This window comes from Anolis carolinensis, chromosome 3 (genome assembly GCF_035594765.1).
Source record: "Anolis carolinensis isolate JA03-04 chromosome 3, rAnoCar3.1.pri, whole genome shotgun sequence".
Taxonomy (NCBI): Eukaryota; Metazoa; Chordata; class Lepidosauria; order Squamata; family Dactyloidae; genus Anolis; species Anolis carolinensis.
This window is the reverse complement of record NC_085843.1, coordinates 220787751-220808626: the sequence shown is the minus strand read 5'-3', so window position 1 is coordinate 220808626 and position 20876 is coordinate 220787751. Positions and strand designations below refer to the sequence as shown.

Below are 20876 nucleotides of genomic sequence, written 5' to 3'. Positions count from 1 at the left end.
CCATGGCATAATTTGGTATGAGGAAGTTTCCCATGCTTAAAATAATGTATTTAAACACTGCAAACGAAAGGCATGATAAACTTGTGAAACCAGAAAACAAAGTTATTAATTATCACATTCCGTGTATTATTCCAAAGCAATTATATCACTTCAATTCTTCTTCAAATATACACTTCTTACATTATATTTACTTGACTATCTGGGCCAGTTCAGGATACTCAAAATATCTAAACCCTGTGGCCTAAATCCAGTTGTTAGACCTTACAGTAGACACATGAATCATTGACTTGAGATAAGCGTTGACTTAAGAATTCAGCAATTGATTCAATGAGCCTGTTGGGTTTGGCAACAGGTAACGTGATTTTACATACCATTCCTTCAATTTCAGGGTCTGCTTAATTTCTCAGTATTCAGCACAAACAATTGTAACTTCAACATTCTTATGTAAACATAGTGTTTGTTTCACCTTGGTGATTTTTTTTCCTTTCAGGAAAGTCAGTTTTCTTAACACTTCATCTTATGCATGTCTTAAAATCCTGTTAAGAGACTTTCCAATTCTTCTGGTATGGATACATTTTGTAGCACCAGGGGCTAAGAGAGAAGGAGGGACACATGTTTTGCATGTGCAATGCCCCCAATTGAACTCCAGTTCAAATGATCTGAACAATATGGCTAGGAAAGGCCTTGGTGAGGTACTACCAATTACAGCAGACAACATTGGCTATACTTCCATCAGATTGGCCCTCCAGGCGAGTTGGACAGCAGCTTCCATAATTCTCAGACAGCAATGGCAGGAAAAAGGGGTTGTGAAGTCCAGTCCATCTACAGGAAATGCAGCCCTGAAAGCTGCTAGTTTCATCAATATAAACACAAATATCCTCCCTCACTTGATCAACTTTATGACAAGTGGAAGGTTTCCACCATAAAAGAGATGCTGCAGAGCAATTGCTTATAAGATCTGCATGTTTTGTTTGCTAGCACACTTGACAGCCTCCAATCTGTGACTAAGAGAAGTGACTGCTTTAGTAGAATTTAAGGGCAGGATGTTTCTGAACACATGAATCAAACTGCAATTGCAACCAACCCCACAAGACCTTTCATACAAAACTCCACTCCTGGTTTTCCCTCAAGCATACTTTTGCAACAACCTATGGCAGAAGGATAAGCCTTTTATTTATTGCCATTGCTAAACAACTAGGAGTCTGAAACTCTGGCCTGACCTCCAACATACCCAGAGGTTTAACAGTAGATCCAGATAATTTCTGCCTGATCTTGCTCTTAAACACCTTGAGCATTACAGCCACTCTTTCCTGAGACCTCACTTTCCATGCCACAGCTCAACAGAGAGGAGTCACACCCTAATCTCTTGTATGATTAGTAAAGGTAAAGGTTTTTCCCTGACATTAAGTCTAGTCCTGTCTGATTCTGGAGGTTGGTGCTCATCTACATTTCTAAGCTGAAGAGCCAGCGTTGTCCGTAAACGCCTCCAAGGTCATGTGGCCAGCATGACTGCATGGAGCGCTGTTACCTTCCCGCTGGTGCAGTGCCTATTGATCTACTCACATTTGCATGTTTTTGAACTGCTAGGTTGGCAGATGCTGGGGCTAACAGCAGGAGCCTACCCCGCTGCCCAAATTTGAACCACTGACCTTTCAGTCAGCAAGTTCAGCAGCTCAGTGGTTTAACCCGCTGCACCACCAGGGGCTTCTTGTATGTTTACAAAGAAGTAATTCCCACTATGTACAATGGACTTTTTTCAATGGGCCTGTGAGACAACTGCAGCCTTAACCAAGTTTGAGCCAATGTCCATGGAATTAAATCAGAATGTTGATGTAAGGCGTTTTTAACTAAGGCATAGCCATTATTCCAAGCTTTCATATAAGCACACAACTGTGCTGAAATATGGCACTATTTTATGGGAGTAACTCTTGCTGCTTTTAAACCTATACCTAAGCCTCACTATCCAATCTTTACAAATATTTTTCCAAGTGTCCAGAAGTGGTACCAATGGAAGCTTTTTAAAAACAGTCCCAATAGAAACTCAGCAAGTTCCTGTTGCTTTTTTGTGACCAACTACAAGAAGGAATAACTGATTTCTTTTCCTTCTCATAAGCTTTTTTGTTTGTAAATTAACTCCAATGAATTGTGGCCTCTTCACACTGTAGATTATTCTGGCTGCATTTCCATTTGGGTGGACCACTCAAATGGCAGCGGTATAAAAGTTAAACTTGAGTAAAGACACTCTTCCTGCAAATCTCCATAGCCACCCACCCCGGGTCTGATCAATCAGTCAAATCAACCCTGATATTTGGATTGATCCATATCAGCCAGTTCTAGTGTTTTTTTCTCTACTTCTCTACTTTTGTTGCTTCCAGTTTTGGCAATTATTCAATGCCATGTTGAAACATAAAAGCATACAAGTACACAACACATTAAACTTTAAAATCAAATAAAGCATATAAATATGATTAAAAAACTGTTAGAAACATTGCACCGAATCCAGCAATCATAGTCCAAACTGCATCGTTTATATCAACTCTGTGGATGTATATTGCACTGTGGTTGTACTACTTCCCAAATGCTTGGTTCCACAGCCAGGTTTTGACTTTCTTTCTGAAAACCAGGAGGGAGGAAGCTAATCGAATATCGATGGGGGGCACTACTGAGAAGGTTCTGTTCCTCATACCCACCAGTCGCACCTGCAAAGGAGGCGGGACCGAGAGCAGGGCCTCTCCAGCAGATCTTAACGCCTGAGCTGGTTCATAGGGGGCGATACGTTCAAACAGGTAAGCTGGGCCAGAACAATTTAGGGCTTTATAGGCTAAAGCCAGTACTTTGAATTGTGCTTGGTAGCAGACTGGTAGCCAATGAAGCTGATATAACAGGGGGGTTGTGTGCTCCCCATATGCCACCCCTGTGAACAATCTGACTGCCACACATTGGACTACTTGGAGCTTCCGAACAGTCTTCAAAGGTAGCCCCACGTAGATCGTGTGGCAGTAGTCTATTCGAGATGTAACAAGAGTGTGGACTACTATGGCCACGTCTGGCTTCTCAAGGTATGAGCGCTGCTGTCGCACAAGTTTTAATTGTGCAAAAGCTCCCCTGGCCACCGCCAAGACCTGGGGTGCCAGACTCAGTGATGAATCTCAAGCTCTGAACCTGTGATTTGAGGGGGAATGTAACCCCATCTAGCACAGGCTGTAACCTTATACCCTGTTCGGCCTTTCAACTGACCAGGAGTACCTCTGTCTTGTCTGGATTCAATTTCAATCTGTTTGCCCTCATCCCGACCGTCACAGCTGCCAAGCACCGGTTCAGGACCTGGACAGCCTCCTTAGCAGTAGGTGGAAAGAGAGAGCCCCTAAACTCCATTAAAATGTAGTGCTGTAACTGGGAGGGTAATTGCCTTAAAATACACACAAATGAGGCAGGCCAGATGAGTCTGAGGCTGAAAAACAGCCTTAGGAAGCCACATTTTGCCCTTTAACCAATAAAAATGTTCCCTCTTCTCCACAGGTTTTATATCTATGGTTTCACTTAGGCCCCTTCTACACAGCTGTATAAATTCTAGATTATCTGCTTTGAACCGGATTATCTGGCAGTGTAGACTAAAATAATCCAGTTCAAAAGCAGATACTGTGGATTATCTGATTTCATAATCTGGATTATATGGCAATGTAGAAGGGGCCTTATTTACACTTCAAAAATATTCACGCCTTGAAGTGCTTGTGAGCCTCTCTGAGTCTTCTACTTTGTAATATCCATGGATCCAGGTGGGGTCTTGCAATGTATCCCCTATGGAAATCATACTATATTTCAACAGTATTAAATATTACAGTTTTCAAAAGTGTGCTTCAGAGATTCTGATCCTATCTCTCAGGTAGTTTCCAGATGGTGGTGCACTTATATTGCATACCACAAGGTGCCATCCTGTTACCAATGCTCTTTAACATTTATATGAAACTACTGAGAGATATTACCTGGAGGCATGCAGGAGGGTGATGTCAGTATACCAATGAATCCAAATACCTTTTTGATGCCTTAAAAATGTCATTTATGTAGGAAAGCACGTTTCCTCTGAATGAAGCCCTGGAGGATTCATGCAGTGTCTGTGTGGGGTGTCTGTGTGGGGTGGGGCACTTCATGACAAAAATAAACTAAAACTGAGCCTATGAAAGACAGATGTGCTTACTGTCAAGGGTTCAACCCTGTGTCTGGAGGTGTGTCAACCAGTCCTGGATAGGATTCCACTCCAGTTCAAAGACTGTGTTCGCAGCTTGGGTTGACAGCTTCTGCATCTGTCACTTCAAATTACAGTTCAGATAGGATTGCCTATTGGCTACTATGCCAGTTACATGCCTTCCTATAGCTGGAGAATCTAGAGACGATAGTGCACATGCTGGTGACTCAAGGCTGAACTTCTGCAATTCATTATACTACATGGCCATCAGAGCCCCCGGTGGCACAGCAGATTAAACGGCTGAGCTGTTGAACTTGCTGACCAAAAGGCTGGCGATTCAAATCCAGGGAGCAGGGTGAGTGCCCGCTGTTAGCCCCAGCTTCTGCCAACCTAGCAGTTTGAAAACATGCAAATGTGGGTAGATCAATAGGTACCACTCTGGTGGGAAGTTAACAGCACTCCATGCTGTCATGCCAGCCACATGACCTTGGAGGTGTCTACGTACGATGCCGGCTCTTCAGCTTAGAAATGGAGATTAGTACCAACCCCCAGAGTCAGTCACGACGACTTAATGTCAAGGGAAAGCTTTACTTTTACCTTGCGTGGCCTTCAGTTTGCACTTTACCCACTCCGCCGGCCCTATGTTACTTCTTTGCACTAGCCCTGGCCCAGCCTTTCAAAGTTGCCTAGACTCACCCTGAAATTCTGACCATTGGTAGCTGAATTTCACCCAATGGAGTAGTACTGGAACTGGTTCTAATTTTAAATGTGTATGCTTATATTAATAGTAATATGTTCATGTTTTTATTTTAATTTATTTTAGGTATGCTATATGCTTCTGTGTTGTAACTGAATGTTTTACCTATGCTGGAAACAGCCCTTTGGAAAGATAGAGCAGTATACAAATATAGTTGTTATTATTATTGTTGTTGTTGTTGTTGTTGTTATATGACACAGCAAACAAGATAGATATGAATGATGATGATGATGATGATGATGATGATTATTATTATTATTATTATTACATTGGGTTACTTTTGGAAACTTCAATTATCCCAAAATATGCATCGGTCACTGGTACATTTAAGGGCCCTTTCTGACAGGTCCTATATCCCAGAATCTGATCCCAGGTTTTCTATTTATCCCAGGTTATCTGGCAGTGCAGGCTCATATAATCCAGTTTAAAGCAGAAAACCTGGGATCAGATCCTGGGATATAGGCCCTGTCTGGAAGGGACCTCAGAGTGATCATATTTCATCTATATTTAAATCATTTAATGAGCTGCCGATTGGTTTCTGGGCAAAGTACAACGTATTTGTTGTTATCTCTAAAGCTCTACATGCTTTAGGCCTAGGTTATCTACAAGATCGCTTTCACTTGTATAATTTTCCCTGAACATTCAGGTCCTTTGAATGGACTGTTTTAATATGGGTGCTCTTCTAACTGGTCATGCATTTTACTTGGTGCTCTGTACTTTTAACTGGTATCTATCTGTTGCATTTTCATCTGTTTCCCCATGCCTTGATTCATTGGAAGAGGCAGGGAAAAAACAAACAAACAAGCCTTACTGAGTATGGTGCTGATTTAGTCATTCATTGTGCTTTGACACAAGCCTAAGTTGGAACAAACTCAGCCTATGCACAGAGTTTAGGCACTGCTGCTCCACTCTCTTCCTTTGAGTTCAGAGATTAGATTATGTACACACACACTATATATATGCAGTAGAGTCTCACTTATCTAACATAAACAGGCCGGCAGAACATTGGATAAGCGAAAATGTTGGATAATAAGGAGGGATCAAGGAAAAGCTATTAAACATCGAATTACGTTATGATTTTATAAATTAAGCACCAAAACATCGGCCCGGCCGGGCTGTGGCGCAGGCTGGTAAACAGCTGCTGCAATAAATCACTCTGACCATGAGGTCATGAGTTCGAGGCCAGCCCGTGGCGTGGTGAGCACCCATCAATTAAAAATAAAATATAGCCCCTGCTCGTTGCTGACCTAGCAACCCGAAAGATAGTTGCATCTATCAAGTAGGAAATAAGGTACCACTTATAAAAAGTGGGGAGGCAAGTTTAACTAATTTACAACGTTGGAATGAGGAAGTGAGGAAGTGCCATCAGAGTGGATGATGAAGCAGCTGCTCCCCCCTGTGGCCAGAATTGAACATCCCCTCAGGAGAAGGTTAAATTGCCTCTGCGTCTGTCTGTCTGTTGTCTCTGTCTCGATGTGTTTATGGGCATTGAATGTTTGCCCTATATGTACATAATGTGATCTGCCCTGAGTCCCCTTCGGGGTGAGAAGGGTGGAATATAAATACTGTAAATAAATAAATAAACATCATGTTTTACAACAATTTGATAGAAAAAGCAGTTTAATACACAGTGACGTTATGTAGTAATTACTGTATTTACTAATTTAGCACCAAAACATCTCAATGTATTGAAAACATTGACTACAAAAACATTGACTACTAAAAGGCAGACTGCATTGGATAATACAGAACATTGCATAAGTGAAGGTTGGATAAGTGAGACTCTACTGTAAATACTTTAAAATATCATTACATAACAACAAATCAAGCCAGCTTCCAAAATACGATTTAAGTAAAGTGTCTGTTAACCATAGTTTGGTTTAACCATTCTTTTTCCTGATGTAGATAATAAATGAAGTTATGGTCAATTAAAAATAAGATTCCAAAGCTCCTCTAGATATCTGTGATGTGAAAGGAGAGAATGAAAGGCCAGCAAGGAGTTGCAGCTCATTCCCTTTGGCAGTGGTTCTCGCCCTTCCTAATGCTCCAACCCCTTAATACAGTTCCTTATGTTGTGGTGACCCCCAACCATAAAATTATTTTCGTTGCTACTTCATAACTGTCATTTTGCTACTGTTATGAATTGTAATGTAAATATCTGATATGCAGGCTGTATTTTCATTCACTGGACCAAATTTGGCACAAATACCCGATATGCCCAAATTTAAATACTGGTGGGGTTGGGGGGATTGATTTTGCCATTTGAGAGTTGTAGTTGCTGGGATTTATAGTTCACCTAAAATCAAAGATAATTTTGGACTCCACCAATGATGGAACTGAGCCAAACCTGGCACACAGAAATCCCATGACCAACAGGAAATACTGGAAGGCTTTGGTGGGCACTGACCTTTAGTTTGGGAGTTGTAGTTCACCTACATCCAGAGAGCACTGTGGACTCAAACAATGATGGATCTGGACCAAATTTGGCACAAATACTCAATATGATCAAATGTGAACATTTGGTGGAGTTTGGGGAAAATAGACTTTGACATTTGGGAGTTGTTGCTGGGATTTAAAGTTCACCTACAATAAAAGAGCCCCTTGATCCCCACCAACAATAGAACTGGGCCAAAGGAAGGACGGAGAGATCTTCAGCTTTCTCTGCCAAAGGGATTGCCTAAGACCATCAGAAATATGTATTTTCTGATGGTTTTCAGCGACCCCTCTGAAGCTCCCTTGCGACCCCCCCCCCCCAGGGGTCCCAACCCCCAGGTTGGGTTTATTTGTATAGTTGAACCAGTCAATTGTTTCTTATCTTAGTACACAAGAGCATTTTGGAGGTTAAGCAGGGGTTGGAATTCTACAGCCATCCAGATGTTATCCTACTAGAAATCTGAACAGATCTAACCAGCATACTATAGTAATTGATAATAAGAGCTGCAGTCCAACAACATCTGGAAATGTACATGTTCCTAGTCCTGGATAACGGGAGGAAAAATATATACTGCATACAACGGGTGCTGCTGTTTCTTTTTGCAAAATAATAATTTAAGAATTGTACATATAAAACAGAAATGAATGTGTCATTGTCTAAAAAGTAATTTATTGTTACCTAAAGTTCTTCCATAAGGGACTGCAACTCAGAGAGGGAACAGCCATTGCTCAGCGGTATACTCCACATTTTGCAAGGCGGGGAGGCCTCCGGTTCAATTTTTGGCATTCTCATTAAAGAATCTCTGGCAAAAGCCTTATCTTAAAAGTGCTGGAGAATGTTTCCTATACTCCTACACAAGGAGATGGGATGTAATGAGAAAGTGGGAGATACTGGAAACTGTGCTGAAACCCCGTCACACCCTCCTTATTTACTCCACTAGACCCTCAGCTAACCAAGATACATGGGGATTGGTAGATGTCAGATAAATGTAATTTCTGGTTTATTTATTTATTTCCTATATTTTATCCCTGAGGGGGACTCAGACCGGCTTACACATAAATTCAATGCCACATTATAAATACAGATAGACAATACAACATATTAAGCGATAATATATAAAAATTCAATGAATACAGATTAAAACATAATGCCGAATCCCAAATCATTATTCATGGTGCGATGTCTAAGTCAAGCTCCATATCGCATATTGCAATATGGTTCCAGGGCCAGGTCTTTCATTTTTTCTTGACCATCAGGAGGGAGGGGGCCAATCTGATGTCATTGGGGAGGGAGTTCCATAGCCAAGGAGCCACCACTGAGAAGGCCCTGTCTCTCATCCCCACCAGTTGCACTTGTGAGGGGCGTTAGATCGAGAGCAGGGCCTCCCTGGCAGATCTTAGTGCTCTCTCTGGTTCATAGGGGGACATATGTTCAGACAGGTAAGTTGGGTCAGCCCGGAAAGCATACAACAACCCTGGGTCAGAACTGTTTAGGGCAGTAGTTCTCATTCTGTGGATCCCCATATGTTTTGGCCTTCAACTCCCAGAAATCCTAACAGCTGGTAAACTGGCTGGGATTTCTGGGAGTTGTAGGCCAAAACACCTGGAGACCCACAGGCTGAGAACCACTGGCTTAGGGCTTTATAGATTAAAGCCAGCACTTTGAATTGTGCTCGATAGCAAACTGGCAGCCAGTGGAGCTGAAGCAGCAGTGGGTTGTATGCTTCCTGTATACCGCTCTAGTGAGCAGCCTGGCTGCTGCCCATTTGACTACTTGGGAGTTTCCAAACAGCCTTCAAAGGCAGCCCCATGTAGACCATGTTGTAGTAGTCTATTCTTGGTTGTGGCCCCCAGCTCTGGTACTCCCTCCCCAGGGAGATTAGACTGGCATCCACCCTGTCCACGTTCCACAAAGATCTAAAAACATGGATGTTCCATTGTGCTTTCGATTAAGCAGTTCACGGGAAATTCGGCTCCCAACTGTAACTACCATCAGTCCCTGCACTTTATCCCTGTCCTTCGTCCTACAGGTTTAACGTTTAAAATGATATTGCGCTTTTAGTCCTAATTTATTATTGGCCTTTGCATTTTTGTCTACCAGCCCTGTTCTGAAACTATATTGCACAAGTTCCTTCCCCCCCAAATTTCAGTACTCATTACTGTTCAGACTACTGGTTGCTGATAATGCTGTTTTATGTTATTGTCTTTTGTAATGTTGTTTGATTTTATTGAGATATGTTTTAATCTGTGTTTCGTTTCAATCTGTGTTGAATCAGGCTTGTTCCCCATGTAAGCAGCCCCAAGTCCATTCGGGAAAATGGAGGCAGGATATAAAAATAAAGTTATTATTATTGTATTATTATTATTATTTGAGATGTAACAAGAACATGGACTACTGTGGCCAAATCTGGCTTCTCAAGGTATAGGTGCAGCTGGCGCACAAGTTTTAATTGTGCAAAGGCTCCCCTGTCCACCGTCCAAACCTGGGGTTACAGGTTTAGCGATGGTTTCATCGCTGTATTTTAGGGTTGCTATTAAAAATAGACCTAATACTATAATCCATACTATACCATAAACTGTCTTGGTATTAATCTTGAAGTACAGTAATTAAAAGCAAATAAAAACAAATTTAACTTAATGGAACACATTTTTCTAGTATTATAAAGTAAAGGTAAAGATTTTCCCCCGACGTTAAGCCTAGTCATGTCTGACTCTGGGGGTTGGCGCTCATCTCCATTTCTAAGCCGAAGAGCCGGCGTTGTCCGTAGACACCTCCAAGGTCATGTGGCTGGCATGACTGTGTGGAGCGTTGTTACCTTCCTGCTGGAGCGGTACCTATTGATCTACTCACATTTGCATGTTTTCAAACTGCTACATTGGCAGAAGCTGGGGCTAACAGTGGTAGCTCACCCCACTCCCCGGATTCCAACCCCAACCTTTTAAGTCAGCAAGTTCAGCAGCTCAGCGGTTTAACCCACTGCACCACTGTGAGCTCCTGTATTATACATGTATTTTAATTTTTATTTAAAGTACTGTTTCTTTAATTTTTTTGGCTGGTTGCTTGAGAGTTCAGGTAGCTTGAGGTGTGCTTGACTGAAAATCCACTGCATATCGTTTATTGGTCTTTATATGTCTTGTTTTACTACACCTACAGTTATAAATTATATTTAAATTATTTTTACACAACCTTGTTATGAATAACTTCCCCTTTAAACATAAATATGTAAAATCTAAAATGCTGGGTGGCTATCCGCTGCTTCATTATTCAGAATCTGTGCTGCTACAGTATTGCAGTAGCCATCTTAGCTAATAAGAAGCAAATGTTAAGGAAAAGTTCAATGCAAAGTACTATCTATTAAAGGTAGAGCATTTGCAAATATGTGCTTATATATTCAATAGTAAGTAGATTGGATTTTGTCCCAATTATTCCTGGGATAGTTTGGCAGACACAGATTCCTAGATAATCATAGAATCATAGAGTTGGAAGAGACCTCATGGGCCATCAAGTCTAACCCCCTGCCGAGAAGCAGGAAATCGCCAGACAGATGGCCATTCAGCTTCTGCTTAAAAGCTTCCATATATGTGTGTGTATAATGTATCAAACTGTAATTACAGAGGTGTCCTAAATATCCAGAAGGCACCAGATACGGTATGAGTTTGGAGGCTAAGCAGGGTCTTCCCTGGTTAATACCTGGATGGAAGATTCCCAATGACTACCTGGTGCTGAGAGAGTATAACTTGCCCAAGGTCATTCTGTGGGTTTACAGGACCAGGCGGAATTGTACCCTGGTCTCTTATTAGTCGTGATAATAAGTTGTAATGTTAGCAGGGAAGACTATGGTTTACTTTACAAACTTGCATTCATAAAGTTGGATTTGGACCCATGTCATACTCAGAACTGATCCACCAAAGTCAAGAGTTCTTAAATTTCCTGAGATTCACATTCTCCTTAAATTAAACCTATTGCAGTGTTTCCCAAACTTATTTGGCCTACCGCCCCCTTTCCAGAACAAATATTACTCAGCACCCCCTGGAAAGGGGGGCGTGGCTTAAGAGGGGTGGCCATGGCTCCTGCTCAAGAGGGCGGGGCTGAGCCTCTCCCCTAATCCAAGATGCAGGGCTGGGAGGGGGAGGTGGGTGGGGCCACAAATGGGCGGCCAGGACTGAGATGGGCGGCGTTAGGAGCTCTGAGGCAGGGCTGAGCTTCTATCCCTGTCCTGGACACAGGGGGCGGGGTTAGAGGAGGGGGCGGGGCCTCTTCCCAAGTGCTTTATGGGGCTGAACCTCTATACCCCACCCCCGTGTTCTAACAAGCACCTCAGGGGAGGTATACTGAGGCTCTTGGGAAGAGGCCCTGCCCCCACTCCTATCCTAATCCTAAAAGGCTTCTCAGGAGAGGTATAGAGGCTAAGCCCGGTCTCGGGCTCTTGGAAGGAGGCCCCACCCCGCCCCCTTCTCTAGCCCCGCCCACTGTGTCCCAACAAGCGCCTCAGGAGAGGTATAGATTCTAAGCCCGGTCTTGGGCTCTTGGGAAGAAGCCACGCCTACTCCTCTAGCTCTGCCCATGTCCTAACAGGCACCTCAGGTGCTCAGCCCTGTCTCTGGCACTTGGGAAGAGGCCCCGCCTCTCCCTTGGCCCCGCCCCCATGTCCTAATATGTGCCATCAACGCCCCCTTGGATTGCTGCAGTGCCCACCAGGGGGCGGTAGCGCCCACTTTGGGAATCACTGACCTATTATAACCATGACTTAGAGTGTATCGACACTACAATGAATGCAGGTTGACATCACTTTAACTGCCAGTGCTCAAGTGCTATGGAATTGTGGGAGTTGTAGTTTGGTGACCCACCAGCACTCTTGGGCAGAAAAGGCTAAAGATCTCATAAAACTACAACTCACAAGATTCCATGGCAGTTTATCATTTTATTATTTTATTGCTTCATTGTGGTATTATATTGCATTACTATTATATTACATTACCGCCCTGAGTCCCTGCAGGGAGATGGAGGCAGGATAGAAAAATAAAGTATTATTCTTATTCTTAGTATTAAAGTGGCGTCAAATTGCAGATGCCCCCAAAGATTTATTTTAAGGTGACATAAGATGCAAACAGTTTAAACTACAACTTGGCTTAAATACCCTAAAGGTGTCGGATCTTGTCTGATCTTGGATGCTAAGCAGGATCAGCCCTGGTGAGTACCTGGATGGGAGGCCACCAATAAATACCAGGTGCTGTAGGCTATATTTCAGGCTGGAGCTATACTGCCATATAAACTCCAGATTATCTGCTTTGAACTGGATTATATGGCAGTGTAGACTCATATAATCCAGTTCAAAGCAGATAATGTGTATTGTTTGCTGTGATAATTCTGGATCGTATGGCAGTGTAGATCCAGCTTCAGAAGAAATCAGTGACAACATGACTTTTGATGATTCCTTGCCTAAGAAAGTCCCATGAAATCCATGGGGTCTCCATAAGTGAAGAGACAACCTGAAGACACACACACATTTAGTTTCCCAAAACTGACCAGGAAAGAGTTAAGCCCTGCCAAGAGGAGATGCAACAGATAACCACTATCCCCAAAACAAGCAGTTCTAGTTAAGCCAGAGTCACATGACCAATTGCTTAATAAAAGGGCAGGCTAAGCTTAACAGCAAGGGGAATTTAGGAAAAACAGTTGTATTTTGGGGGGATGGGAAAAAGGAAAAACAAGCAAGGAATGAGGGAGTTAGCCCCATTGTCTATAAGGGTTACAAAAGGCTGAAGGGAGCATGGTTTTATCTGCTGCCTCAACACAGCAAGGAACACTAACAGCAAAGATCTAACTTCAGAAATAAGTATCTGATTTGAAAATGTGCCATGAGCTAAGGAACTGCAGATCGTGACTTTGCGCACAAACCTAGGATATTGTCAGTGTAAATCCCTGTGCCCCCCACACATGAAGATATGAATGTGGTGCCTATAACTGGAAGTAAAATTATAGTGTGGATTTGTCTCAAAGCAAGGCAGATATGCAACTAAGAAAAGGAAGATTACATATACAATATCGGTGTGTTCTTGTGTGGGTTTACTTCGTATATGTGTGTGCGTATGTGCCTCTAGACTATAAAATCGATGCAATTTGACACCCTTTAACTGCCATGGCTTGATGCTATGGAATCCCGGGAGATGTAGTTTTACAAGGTCTTTGGCCTTCTCTGCCAGAGAGGACTGGTAACCCATCAAATCACAACTCTTAGAATGCCATAGCATTGAGCCATAGCAGTTAAAGTGGTATCAAACGGCATTAATTCTATAATATGGATGCATCCCAAGTTGCCTGTCGAGTTATGGAAACCACATGAATTTTATAGGGCAAGAAATACAGAAAGGTCATAGAACTGGAAGAGACTACAAAAGCCCTTGCTATGCAAGGATTGGATCATAATGGTTTTGCCTGTCCTTTCCTCTGAAATGTAGCCAATCGCACCTGGTGGTCTCCCATGCAAGTATTAACCAGGGACTACCCTGCTTAGTATTCAATATCACACAGGATCCAATGCCTTCCCAACCCCTTGCTATGCAAGAATGGGATAATGGTGGTTTTGCCCGTCCTTTCCTCTGAAATATAGCCTACCGCACCTGATGGTCTCCTATCCAAGTACTAATCAGGGACGACCCTGCTTAGCATTCAATATCACACAGGATCCAGTGCCTTCCCAACCCCTTGCTATGCAAGGATTGGATAATGATGGTTTTGCTTGTTCTTTCCTCTGAAATATAGCCTACTACACCTGGTGGTCTCCCATTCAAAGTACTAACCAGGGACGACCCTGCTTAGCATCCAATATCACACAGAATCCAGTGCCTTCCCTGCGTGTATGTATCTTCTAGTCATTTGTTGACAAATGGTGGCCCTGTAAATTTCAGAGGGTCTTCTTAGACAAGGAATACACAGGGGTGGTTTGAGTTCCTTCCTCTGAAACACAGCTTACATCGCCTGGCCTTCACTGGTGGTCTCCCATCCAAGTACTAACCAGATCTGATCCTGCTTAGCCTCCAAGATCAGGTAAGATCAGATGCCTTTAGGGCAGGCATGGGCAAACTTGGGGCCTCTGGGTGTTTTGGACTTCAACTCCCACAATTCCTAACAGCCTACCAGCTATTAGGAATTGTGGGAGTTGAAGTCCAAAACACCCGGAGGCCCCAAGTTTGCCCATGCCTGCTTTAGGGTTTTTATGCCCAAATCAGAATTTACAGACCGGAGGGGGAGCACTGAAAGAACGAAAGCCCCCTCGTGGCTAAACGAGATGTGGCCCAGGAATCCACCGCTCCCACTCTTTGCCACTATTCTGCACCAGTTGAGTCAAGCCCATCTAAACACAGGTTTAGGCTACTACTAAGGGCACTAACAACTGACGTCAGGCCCAGTGAAAGATGAAGGATGCTCTCCCCTGAAATATAGCACTAGGCTATATTTCAGAGGAATTGACTATTGCTGTGAACAATATTTCAGTGGAAGTTTTGGTGTCCATTTCCGCTAAGGATGCGAAATCCATGGATTTTGCTATCCCCATGGATATCTACAACTGCAAGTGTTGAAAAAAATTGCAAAATCAAGGTTTGCTTTTTGGATCTTTTAAAAATATATAGTCAAGCCATGGATTGCTGAATCCATGGATACAAAATGAATATGGAGGGCCGTATTTGCTTCTGATCAATTCAATCACTTTTTTTTACTGGAATACAAAATACTGTTCTTAGATTGCGTTCAAGTGCACTCTGATTCATTGTGGTCCTATTTTTTTTCCAATTAATTTTTATTGTGATTTTGTTATACAGTACATATTAAGGGGGCAAGAAAAGGGGGCAAGGGGAGGGTAAAGAGGGTTGGGGAGGGAAGGTTTGGGGGAGGGAAGGTTGAGACCAGAGGAGGGAAAGGGTATGTTGAAAGGTTCTGGGGTAGGAAAGGGAGGGAAAGGGGAGGGGAAGGGTATGTCTGGGGGGGGGGTATAGGGGGGGTACATTAGGGGGTTAGGGAGGAAAGGGGGTATGTGTGGACTTCCGATCTGTATTCATCTTGTTTCTTCTCTTCAATCACCACCTACAGTCATTTATTCTTCTTTATTCCTTTGCTTTGTTTCTTTAAATAGTCCTCTAAGCACGACCGTCGTGCATTTTGGTCCTATTATAGAACTTTTTGGCAAGGTTTTTTCAAAGGAAGATCACACTGCCATATAAAATCCAGATTATCTACATTAAACTGGATTATATGGCAGTGTAGACTTATATAATTCAGTTGAAAGCATAATGTGGATTATCTGGTTTGATAATACAGTATTAATTATATGGCAGTGTAGAAGGGTCCTGAGTCCAAAACCGATTCCTTAGTCAAAGGCTTTCATGGCCGGAGTTGGTTGCTGTGAGTCTTTTGGGCTAAATGGCCATGTTCCAGAAGCTTTATCTCCTGACGTTTCACCCTCATCTGTGGCAGGATTCCTCGGAGGTAGTGACTCACAACCTCTGAGGATGCCTGCCACAGATGTGGGTGAAACGTCAGGAGAGAACGCTTCTGAAACATGGCCATTTAGCCCAAAAGACTCACAGCAACCCACTCATACCTTTACTACATCACACTGACTCCATGCTAATACAAAACTACTTGTAAATAAATGGATGCTATATTAAGATGCAATACTTGAGTGTGGATGCACCCTTCTCCTCCCCGGCATATTAAGCAATACTTGTGCAATGTTATTTTTGTCACTGCATTGTCAGAAACACTGTGTGCATAATGCTAGCAGACAGAAATTATTTAAGGGGGAGCTACAGATTTTAAATATTAATCCATTGGCTTTCCAATGCAGAGAGGAAGTCAGCTTCCACACTGCAACTGCCAATGGTATTTTAAAACAAGTTAATTGGATCTGTTTTACTGTTTGCTGTGAAGTCACACATCAGCATTTTTTAGAAATGAGAAGTGCTTTGGCAAAGGGATGCTTGTCACTGCGACTCCACTGGCCAATTTGTTCCCACAACATTAAAAAAAAAAACAACCTTCAAGCCATAACATCGATGGGTTAATTTTGTCCGTACAAGTAGGTGCTGTGATAAAGGCATCAGAGGGGACAACCAAAGATACGCACTGTAAACAGAAACCCCTTCCACACAGCTGAATAAAATACCACATTATCTGTTTTGAACTGGAATATATGGCAGTGTGGACTCAGATAACCCAGTTCAAAGCAGATATTGTAGGATTTTCTCTCTTGACATTCTGGGTTATATGACTGTGTGGAAGGAGGCCCAAAGAAACTTAAGGGAGAAATCTTCCAAAACATCCTTTAACATAATCTGATATATCATATTCATGTAGCTGAAACACAGCCTGAATTCAAAGTATTTATATTTATGACATTGCCAAATTGCAAGTTATTCCAAACAGAACACCCACACTGTCATCTTGCAAGTAAAGCGCAGCTTCACATCTTATGAAGCAATACAAGTTTACAAGTACAATAGACTCTCAGTTAACTGGAACTCAAGCAACTGGAACTCAACAAAGAAATCCAAGAAATAACACTTTAAATGTCTTGATCCATTGGAAGAGGCAGGAAAGAAAGAAACAAACAAGGCTTACTGAGTATGGTGCCCTTCCACACAGCCCTATATCCCAGAATATCAAGGCAGAAAATCTCACAGTATCTACTTAGAACTGGGTTATCTGAGTCCACACTGACATATATTCTAGTTCAAAGCAGAAAATTTGGGATTTTATTCAGCTGTGTGGAAGGGGCCTAAGAGAAGTTTCCAACATGTATGGCAAAGATTCAATGTGAAAAATAAAAAACATTCAAACAAATCCCATTAACTGAGAGTACACTGTATTCTGGTGGTGTGTATGCGGTCCATACATAGCAGAGAAAAGACAAAAGCTTATTCAAACACACGCAAGACTTAATCAGTGGCAAACATAGCTACTGCATGGGTTTGGGGACATGTGCCTCTTCTTTGCAACTTAGGCCGCTTGATTAAAGAACGCCTCCAAACAAGGAAAGTGGCTGTGGCTGCGCTGGTAACACTCCTGCGTTCAGTCAGAAGTGTGTACCTTGCAAAGCAGGTGCCCCTCCGCACGGCGCCGCTAGATTGGAAAGCATCATTTTTGACAGGACAGCTGTGCGCATCCTGCCGTTGCAGCCGGCCGGAGTGGGGCGCTGACAAGGGCTAGGCGCACGTGTGGGGCTGTCACTATGCCCCAGGCGCACTGCACACAGTCCGGTTCTTCCCACCAGGATAAATACAACAACAGAAAACTGGCTGCAACTGTTTACAAGGCCACCCCATGTCCCCTGGTGGGAGGCCCACGGGCAGCCCTATCCTAAGTAGCTCAGAAAATAGTTGTTACAGAGCCGCTGCTTCCTACGGGCATCATGTCGTCGTACCAGAAACGATTTCTGAGAAAGCTGAACGGACTCACACAGATGGACAAGAAAGAAGAGTGGCCTCCCAAACAACTTGCTGGTCACTGCAAAGGGGCGAGCAGACACAGGAGGACTGACTGTACAAAGGAAGGCTGTCCTGCAATGGGAGGAAGTGGGCAAGCCAATCTGCTTGCCCTTCCTTTAAGGGCCCTTCCACACAGCCCTATATCCCAGAATATCAAGGCAGAAAATCCTACATTATCTGAGTGTAGACTGAGTGTAATCTACACTCAGATAACCCAGTTCAAAGCTGATATTGTGGGATTTTCTGCCTTGATATTCTGGGATATAGGGCTGTGTGGAAGGGCCGTAAGTTGTCTGAATGGCCCTAAAAAAGAAAGCCGGCACAGGGCTGAGCAAGAAGGGCATCTAGAGAGACTCCATGTCTCAGAAGCAAGTTATTATATCAGTCCCAAGAATGGGAAGAGGAGGGGGTCCAATCCAAGCCACCACCCTCTGCTCTTCTGCTTTGGAGAAGATGGTTCCTTAGACTGGGATTTCCTTCTGAATCAGGCCCGGAGTTCCCACTGCAGCAGCCACTGCCCCTTCTCCTTGCCAGCCAAACAATGAGTTAAACTCCCAATTTCATTGAATTATCTCGCAGATCAGCCAAACCCAAGTTTTAAGAAAGAAAGAATAAATGCAGCTTGATTCCAAAGAAAGAGAGACCTTAACTTCTGCCAAAAAACTAAAGGCAAAGGGCCCTTCCACACAGCCATATAACCCAAAATATCAAGGCAGAACCCCTGGTGGTGCAGTGGGTTAAACCACTGAGCTGCTGAATTTGCTGATCGAAAGATCGGAGGTTCGAATCCAGGGAGCGGAATGAGCTCCCGCTGTCAGCCCCAGCTTCTACCATTCGAGCAGTTCGAAAACATGTAAATGTGAGTAGATCAATAGATACTGTTCTGGCAGGAAGGTAACAGTGCTCCATGCAATCATGCCAGCCACATAACCTTGGAGGTGTCTACGGACAACACCGGCTCTTCAGCTTAGAAATGGAGATGAGCACCAACCTCCAGAATCGGACAGATCTAGACTTAACGTCAGGGGAAAACCTTTATCTTTACTATCAAGGCAGAAAATCCCACTATATCTGCTTTGAACTGGGATATCGGAGTCCACATTGCAATATATTCCAGTTCAAAGCAGATAGCCTGGGATATTATTCAGCTGTGTGAAAGCAGCCCCTGAATATCAAGGCAGAAAATCCCAAAATATCTGCTTTCTGAGGCCACAGTGCCATATATTCCACTTCAAAGCTGTGTTACCCTTTTTTAAAAAGTACCCCTCCCACACTCACACTCACACAAGACACACGCACGCTTTTGTAGGGCGATTTAAAACAGCTTGGAAGGGTTTTTTTTCCCCTACCCACTTGTAGCACAGGTCACATCCTCTAAGGACCCTTCCACACAGCCATATAACACAGAATATCAAGACAGATCATCCCCAATATCTGCTTTGAACTGGGTTATCTGAGTCTACACTGCTATATAATCCAGTTCCATGTGGATTTTATACAGCTGTGTGGAAGGGGCCTGACTGTAGTGTAACACATATTTGAAAAACAAAAGAGGGTCATAAGAGAAAGGCTTTGATTTCCTGTTTTTCCCCCCCTCTTCCACAATGTCTTCCTCTCCCCTTCCTCCTCCCAATCCTAAACCCTGAAACCAAACTTTGGGGTAAACTCGAAGTTGGGATCCATTTTCCCCACCCAGTGCTGATTCTGGAGCAACGCGGGTCCAATGTGTAGGCAAGGGCGAGTTCCACCCGAAAAGTCCCTGAAACTTTCCTGCCTTTCTCTCTCCCCTGCGAGGATACCTACCTACCAGCCTTGGTGCCTTGTCAATGGGCGTCTAGAGGAGGAAAAGGCGACCCGGGGCATCGCTTGGCCACCCAGAACCGATCCGGTGGGCGGGAGGAAGAAGGGACATTTAAAAGCCAGAAGGAGAAGGGGGAAAACATGGAGATGCCCCCCTTGCTCCCTCCCTCCCTTGGTGGGGAATACAACGTGCGCTCCTCCAACACAAGGTTTGCAACTTCTCCGGCCAGAGAGGAACCCAGCCGACGGAGGGAAGGAAAAGCCGGCCTGGATCGCCAAGGCGGAGTGGGATCCCACAGCCCTTGACTCTAGAAAGGTTTCATGGAAGGTCGCCCCAGAGCAATAGGGACATGCTAACTCTGATCTTCTATGCTCCCTGTAGCAAATGTTTCTTGCTTTCAATCTCCCCCATCTACAATGACAAGAATGATAATAATAAAACTTTATTTGTATTCCACCCTATCTTCCCAAGGGGACTCAAGGCGGATTCCAACATACAATGGCAAACGTTCAATGCTTCCGTAAAACAAACAAATACTGACACAAAATCACAGAGAAACCCTGCGTAGGAAAATAACATTAAAACCTAACATCAAATTACAGCCTGACATCAGTAAATTAAGCTAAAGGTAAATGTAAAAGTTTTCCTCTGACATTAATTACAGTTGTGTCTGACTCTGGGGGTTGGTGCTCATTTCCGTTTCTAAGCCAAAGAGCCGGCGTTGTCACCTCCAAGGTCATGCGGTCAGCATGACTGCATGGAGCGCCGTTGCCTTTCCACCAGAGTGGTACCTATTGATCTACTCACGTTTGCATCTTTTTCAAACTGGTTGGCAGAAGCTGGGGCTAACAGCAGGAGCTCACTCCGCTCCCTGGATTCAAACCGTCAACCTTTCGGTCAGCAAGTTCAGCAGCTCAGCAGTTTAACCCCGTGGTGCCACCGGGGGCAATAGTGATAAAACTTTATTTGTATTCCTCCCTATCTCCCCAAGGGGACTCAGGGCGGATCCCAACATACAATGGCAAACGTTAAATGCCTCTGTAAAACAAACAAATATTGACATCAAATCCCAGAGAAACCCCGTGTATGAAAATAACATTAACGTTTAACATCAAATTAGAGCCTGACATCAGTAAATTAAACCTAACATCAATCAATTAAACTACACGTAGTCAAACAAAATTATATAATAACATAAAATCTCAACAAATGTCCAC

The 20876-nt window shown here is 43.4% G+C and overlaps 1 protein-coding gene across 1 annotated transcript in view; it reads right to left on the bottom strand.

Moving 5' to 3' along the window:
• Positions 1 to 20363, bottom strand: part of tet1 (tet methylcytosine dioxygenase 1) — a 111722-nt gene extending 91359 nt beyond the window's left edge. The window contains exon 1 of the mRNA XM_062976243.1: positions 19662 to 20363. The gene's annotated coding sequence lies outside the window, so the exon portion shown is untranslated. The remainder of the gene's footprint in view (positions 1 to 19661) is intronic.
• Positions 20364 to 20876: the final 513 nt, after the last annotated feature.